Raw genomic sequence first — 7605 nt, 5'->3', positions numbered from 1 at the left:
GAGAAAATTTTTTTAGGAATAAATTGTTTATTATGAACTAAAAAAACATCATCCATAAACAAATTTAGTTTAGGTATAATGATTTTCTAGTGATAAAGAAAAAGTCACCAAAGTGTTAAAATTGAGTACTTTTGGTGTTAAAATAGATCATAACTCAAAAATTAAAGGTGGTGGAGAAAAGTTTATTTGAAATAAATTGTTTATTATGAACTAAAAGGACATTACTCATAAACAGATTTGGTTTAGTTATAATGATTTTCTAATGATAAAAAGAGAAAATCATCGAAATATCAAAATTGAATACTTTTGGTATTAAAATTGATCATAACTCAAGGATGAAAGGTGATGGAGAAAAGTTTTTTAGGAATAAATTGTTTATTATGAACTAAAAAAACATCATCCATAAACAAATTTAGTTTAGGTATAACGATTTTCTAGTGATAAAGAAAAAGTCACCAAAATGTTACAATTGAGTACTTTTGGTGTTAAAATAGATCATAACTCAAAAATTAAAGGTGGTGGAGAAAAGTTTATTTGAAATAAATTGTTTATTATGAACTAAAAGGACATTACTCATAAACAGATTTGGTTTAGTTATAATGATTTTCTAATGATAAAAAGAGAAAATCATCGAAATATCAAAATTGAATACTTTTGGTATTAAAATTGATCATAACTCAAAAATGAAAGGTGATGGAGAAAATTTTTTTAGGAATAAATTGTTTATTATGAACTAAAAAAACATCATCCATAAACAAATTTAGTTTAGGTATAATGATTTTCTAGTGATAAAGAAAAAGTCACCAAAATGTTAAAATTAAGTACTTTTGGTGTTAAAATAGATCATAACTCAAAAATTAAAGGTGGTGGAGAAAAGTTTATTTGAAATAAATTGTTTATTATGAACTAAAAGGACATTACTCATAAACAGATTTGGTTTAGTTATAATGATTTTCTAATGATAAAAAGAGAAAATCATCGAAATATCAAAATTGAATACTTTTGGTATTAAAATTGATCATAACTCAAGGATGAAAGGTGATGGAGAAAAGTTTTTTAGGAATAAATTGTTTATTATGAACTAAAAAAACATCATCCATAAACAAATTTAGTTTAGGTATAACGATTTTCTAGTGATAAAGAAAAAGTCACCAAAATGTTACAATTGAGTACTTTTGGTGTTAAAATAGATCATAACTCAAAAATTAAAGGTGGTGGAGAAAAGTTTATTTGAAATAAATTGTTTATTATGAACTAAAAGGACATTACTCATAAACAGATTTGGTTTAGTTATAATGATTTTCTAATGATAAAAAGAGAAAATCATCGAAATATCAAAATTGAATACTTTTGGTATTAAAATTGATCATAACTCAAGGATGAAAGGTGATGGAGAAAAGTTTTTTAGGAATAAATTGTTTATTATGAACTAAAAAAACATCATCCATAAACAAATTTGGTTTAGGTATAACGATTTTCTAGTGATAAAGAAAAAGTCACCAAAATGTTACAATTGAGTACTTTTGGTGTTAAAATAGATCATAACTCAAAAATTAAAGGTGGTGGAGAAAAGTTTATTTGAAATAAATTGTTTATTATGAACTAAAAGGACATTACTCATAAACAGATTTGGTTTAGTTATAATGATTTTCTAATGATAAAAAGAGAAAATCATCGAAATATCAAAATTGAATACTTTTGGTATTAAAATTGATCATAACTCAAGGATGAAAGGTGATGGAGAAAAGTTTTTTAGGAATAAATTGTTTATTATGAACTAAAAAAACATCATCCATAAACAAATTTAGTTTAGGTATAACGATTTTCTAGTGATAAAGAAAAAGTCACCAAAATGTTACAATTGAGTACTTTTGGTGTTAAAATAGATCATAACTCAAAAATTAAAGGTGGTGGAGAAAAGTTTATTTGAAATAAATTGTTTATTATGAACTAAAAGGACATTACTCATAAACAGATTTGGTTTAGTTATAATGATTTTCTAATGATAAAAAGAGAAAATCATCGAAATATCAAAATTGAATACTTTTGGTATTAAAATTGATCATAACTCAAGGATGAAAGGTGATGGAGAAAAGTTTTTTAGGAATAAATTGTTTATTATGAACTAAAAAAACATCATCCATAAACAAATTTAGTTTAGGTATAACGATTTTCTAGTGATAAAGAAAAAGTCACCAAAATGTTACAATTGAGTACTTTTGGTGTTAAAATAGATCATAACTCAAAAATTAAAGGTGGTGGAGAAAAGTTTATTTGAAATAAATTGTTTATTATGAACTAAAAGGACATTACTCATAAACAGATTTGGTTTAGTTATAATGATTTTCTAATGATAAAAAGAGAAAATCATCGAAATATCAAAATTGAATACTTTTGGTATTAAAATTGATCATAACTCAAAAATGAAAGGTGATGGAGAAAATTTTTTTAGGAATAAATTGTTTATTATGAACTAAAAAAACATCATCCATAAACAAATTTAGTTTAGGTATAATGATTTTCTAGTGATAAAGAAAAAGTCACCAAAATGTTAAAATTAAGTACTTTTGGTGTTAAAATAGATCATAACTCAAAAATTAAAGGTGGTGGAGAAAAGTTTATTTGAAATAAATTGTTTATTATGAACTAAAAGGACATTACTCATAAACAGATTTGGTTTAGTTATAATGATTTTCTAATGATAAAAAGAGAAAATCATCGAAATATCAAAATTGAATACTTTTGGTATTAAAATTGATCATAACTCAAGGATGAAAGGTGATGGAGAAAAGTTTTTTAGGAATAAATTGTTTATTATGAACTAAAAAAACATCATCCATAAACAAATTTAGTTTAGGTATAACGATTTTCTAGTGATAAAGAAAAAGTCACCAAAATGTTACAATTGAGTACTTTTGGTGTTAAAATAGATCATAACTCAAAAATTAAAGGTGGTGGAGAAAAGTTTATTTGAAATAAATTGTTTATTATGAACTAAAAGGACATTACTCATAAACAGATTTGGTTTAGTTATAATGATTTTCTAATGATAAAAAGAGAAAATCATCGAAATATCAAAATTGAATACTTTTGGTATTAAAATTGATCATAACTCAAGGATGAAAGGTGATGGAGAAAAGTTTTTTAGGAATAAATTGTTTATTATGAACTAAAAAACATCATCCATAAACAAATTTAGTTTAGGTATAACGATTTTCTAGTGATAAAGAAAAAGTCACCAAAATGTTACAATTGAGTACTTTTGGTGTTAAAATAGATCATAACTCAAAAATTAAAGGTGGTGGAGAAAAGTTTATTTGAAATAAATTGTTTATTATGAACTAAAAGGACATTACTCATAAACAGATTTGGTTTAGTTCTAATGATTTTCTAATGATAAAAAGAGAAAATCATCGAAATATCAAAATTGAATACTTTTGGTATTAAAATTGATCATAACTCAAGGATGAAAGGTGATGGAGAAAAGTTTTTTAGGAATAAATTGTTTATTATGAACTAAAAAAACAAACTAAAATGACATTACTCATAAACAGATTTGGTTTAGTTATAATGATTTTCTAATGATAAAAAGAGAAAATCATCGAAATATCAAAATTGAGTACTTTTGGTATTAAAATTGATCATAACTCAAGGATGAAAGGTGATGGAGAAAAGTTTATTTGAAATAAATTGTTTATTATGAACTAAAAAAACATCATCCATAAACAAATTTAGTTTAGATATAATGATTCTCTAGTGACAAAGAAAAAATCATCAAAATGTTAAAATTGAGTACTTTTGGTATTAAAATATATCATAACTCAAAAATTAAAGGTGATGGAGAAAAGTTTATTTGAAATAAATTGTTTATTATGAATTAAAAAAACATCATCCATAAACAAATTTAGTTTAGGTATAATGATTTTCTAGTGATAAAAAGAGAAAATCATCGAAATATCAAAATTGAGTACTTTTGGTATTAAAATTGATCATAACTCAAGGATGAAAGGTGATGGAGAAAAGTTTATTTGAAATAAATTGTTTATTATGAACTAAAAAAACATCATCCATAAACAAATTTAGTTTAGATATAATGATTCTCTAGTGACAAAGAAAAAATCATCAAAATGTTAAAATTGAGTACTTTTGGTATTAAAATATATCATAACTCAAAAATTAAAGGTGATGGAGAAAAGTTTATTTGAAATAAATTGTTTATTATGAACTAAAAGGACATTACTCATAAACAGATTTGGTTTAGTTATAATGATTTTCTAATGATAAAAAGAGAAAATCATCGAAATATCAAAATTGAATACTTTTGGTATTAAAATTGATCATAACTCAAGGATGAAAGGTGATGGAGAAAAGTTTTTTAGGAATAAATTGTTTATTATGAACTAAAAAAACATCATCCATAAAAAAATTTAGTTTAGGTATAATGATTTTCTAGTGATAAAGAAAAAGTCACCAAAATGTTAAAATTGAGTACTTTTGGTATTAAAATAGATCATAACTCAAAAATTAAAGGTGGTGGAGAAAAGTTTATTTGAAATAAATTGTTTATTATGAACTAAAAGGACATTACTCATAAACAGATTTGGTTTAGTTATAATGATTTTCTAATGATAAAAGAGAAAATCACCAAAATGTCAAAATTGAGTACTTTTGGTATTAAAATTGATCATAACTCAAGGATGAAAGGTGATGGAGAAAAGTTTTTTAGGAATAAATTGTTTATTATGAACTAAAAAAACATCATCCATAAACAAATTTAGTTTAGGTATAATGATTTTCTAGTGATAAAGAAAAAATCACCAAAATGTCAAATTGAGTACTTTTGGTATTAAAATAGATTATAACTCAAAAATTAAAGGTGATGGAGAAAAGTTTATTTGAAATAAATTGTTTATTATGAACTAAAAGGACATTACTCATAAACAGATTTGGTTTAGTTATAATGATTTTCTAATGATAAAAAGAGAAAATCATCGAAATATCAAAATTGAATACTTTTGGTATTAAAATTGATCATAACTCAAGGATGAAAGGTGATGGAGAAAAGTTTTTTAGGAATAAATTGTTTATTATGAACTAAAAAAACATCATCCATAAACAAATTTAGTTTAGGTATAATGATTTTCTAGTGATGAAGAAAAAATCATCAAAATGTTAAAATTGAGTACTTTTGGTATTAAAATAGATCATAACTCAAAAAATTAAAGGTGATGGAGAAAAGTTTATTTGAAATAAATTGTTTATTATGAACTAAAATGGCATTACTCATAAACAGATTTGGTTTAGTTATAATGATTTTCTAATGATAAAAAGAGAAAATCATCGAAATATCAAAATTGAATACTTTTGGTATTAAAATTGATCATAACTCAAGGATGAAAGGTGATGGAGAAAAGTTTTTTAGGAATAAATTGTTTATTATGAACTAAAAAAACATCATCCATAAACAAATTTAGTTTAGGTATAACGATTTTCTAGTGATAAAGAAAAAGTCACCAAAATGTTAAAATTGAGTACTTTTGGTGTTAAAATAGATCATAACTCAAAAATTAAAGGTGGTGGAGAAAAGTTTATTTGAAATAAATTGTTTATTATGAACTAAAAGGACATTACTCATAAACAGATTTGGTTTAGTTATAATGATTTTCTAATGATAAAAAGAGAAAATCATCGAAATATTAAAATTGAATACTTTTGGTATTAAAATTGATCATAACTCAAGGATGAAAGGTGATGGAGAATAGTTTTTTAGGAATAAATTGTTTATTATGAACTAAAAAAACATCATCCATAAACAAATTTAGTTTAGGTATAATGATTTTCTACTGATAAAGACAAAATCACCAAAATGTTAAAATTGAGTACTTTTGGTATTAAAATAGATCATATCTCAAAAATTAAAGGTGATAGAGAAAAGTTTATTTGAAATAAATTGTTTATATGAACTAAAATGACATTACTCATAAACAGATTTGGTTTAGTTATAATGATTTTCTAATGATAAAAAGAGAAAATCATCGAAATATCAAAATTGAATACTTTTGGTATTAAAATTGATCATAACTCAAAAATGAAAGGTGATGGAGAAAATTTTTTTAGGAATAAATTGTTTATTATGAACTAAAAAAACATCATCCATAAACAAATTTAGTTTAGGTATAATGATTTTCTAGTGATAAAGAAAAAGTCACCAAAATGTTAAAATTAAGTACTTTTGGTGTTAAAATAGATCATAACTCAAAAATTAAAGGTGGTGGAGAAAAGTTTATTTGAAATAAATTGTTTATTATGAACTAAAAGGACATTACTCATAAACAGATTTGGTTTAGTTATAATGATTTTCTAATGATAAAAAGAGAAAATCATCGAAATATTAAAATTGAATACTTTTGGTATTAAAATTGATCATAACTCAAGGATGAAAGGTGATGGAGAATAGTTTTTTAGGAATAAATTGTTTATTATGAACTAAAAAAACATCATCCATAAACAAATTTAGTTTAGGTACAATGATTTTCTAGTGATGAAGAAAAAATCATCAAAATGTTAAAATTGAGTACTTTTGGTATTAAAATAGATCATAATTCAAAAATTAAAGGTGGTGGAGAAAAGTTTATTTGAAATAAATTGTTTATTATGAACTAAAAGGACATTACTCATAAACAGATTTGGTTTAGTTATAATGATTTTCTAATGATAAAAAGAGAAAATCATCGAAATATCAAAATTGAATACTTTTGGTATTAAAATTGATCATAACTCAAGGATGAAAGGTGATGGAGAAAAGTTTTTTAGGAATAAATTGTTTATTATGAACTAAAAAAACATCATCCATAAACAAATTTAGTTTAGGTATAACGATTTTCTAGTGATAAAGAAAAAGTCACCAAAATGTTACAATTGAGTACTTTTGGTGTTAAAATAGATCATAACTCAAAAATTAAAGGTGGTGGAGAAAAGTTTATTTGAAATAAATTGTTTATTATGAACTAAAAGGACATTACTCATAAACAGATTTGGTTTAGTTATAATGATTTTCTAATGATAAAAAGAGAAAATCATCGAAATATCAAAATTGAGTACTTTTGGTATTAAAATTGATCATAACTCAAGGATGAAAGGTGATGGAGAAAAGTTTATTTGAAATAAATTGTTTATTATGAACTAAAAAAACATCATCCATAAACAAATTTAGTTTAGATATAATGATTCTCTAGTGACAAAGAAAAAATCATCAAAATGTTAAAATTGAGTACTTTTGGTATTAAAATATATCATAACTCAAAAATTAAAGGTGATGGAGAAAAGTTTATTTGAAATAAATTGTTTATTATGAATTAAAAAAACATCATCCATAAACAAATTTAGTTTAGGTATAATGATTTTCTAGTGATAAAAAGAGAAAATCATCGAAATATCAAAATTGAGTACTTTTGGTATTAAAATTGATCATAACTCAAGGATGAAAGGTGATGGAGAAAAGTTTTTTAGGAATAAATTGTTTATTATGAACTAAAAAAACATCATCCATAAACAAATTTAGTTTAGGTATAATGATTTTCTAGTGATGAAGAAAAAATCATCAAA

This window comes from Onthophagus taurus, chromosome 5, assembly GCF_036711975.1.
Source record: "Onthophagus taurus isolate NC chromosome 5, IU_Otau_3.0, whole genome shotgun sequence".
Lineage (NCBI taxonomy): Eukaryota > Metazoa > Arthropoda > Insecta > Coleoptera > Scarabaeidae > Onthophagus > Onthophagus taurus.
This window is presented reverse-complemented; position numbering follows the sequence as displayed.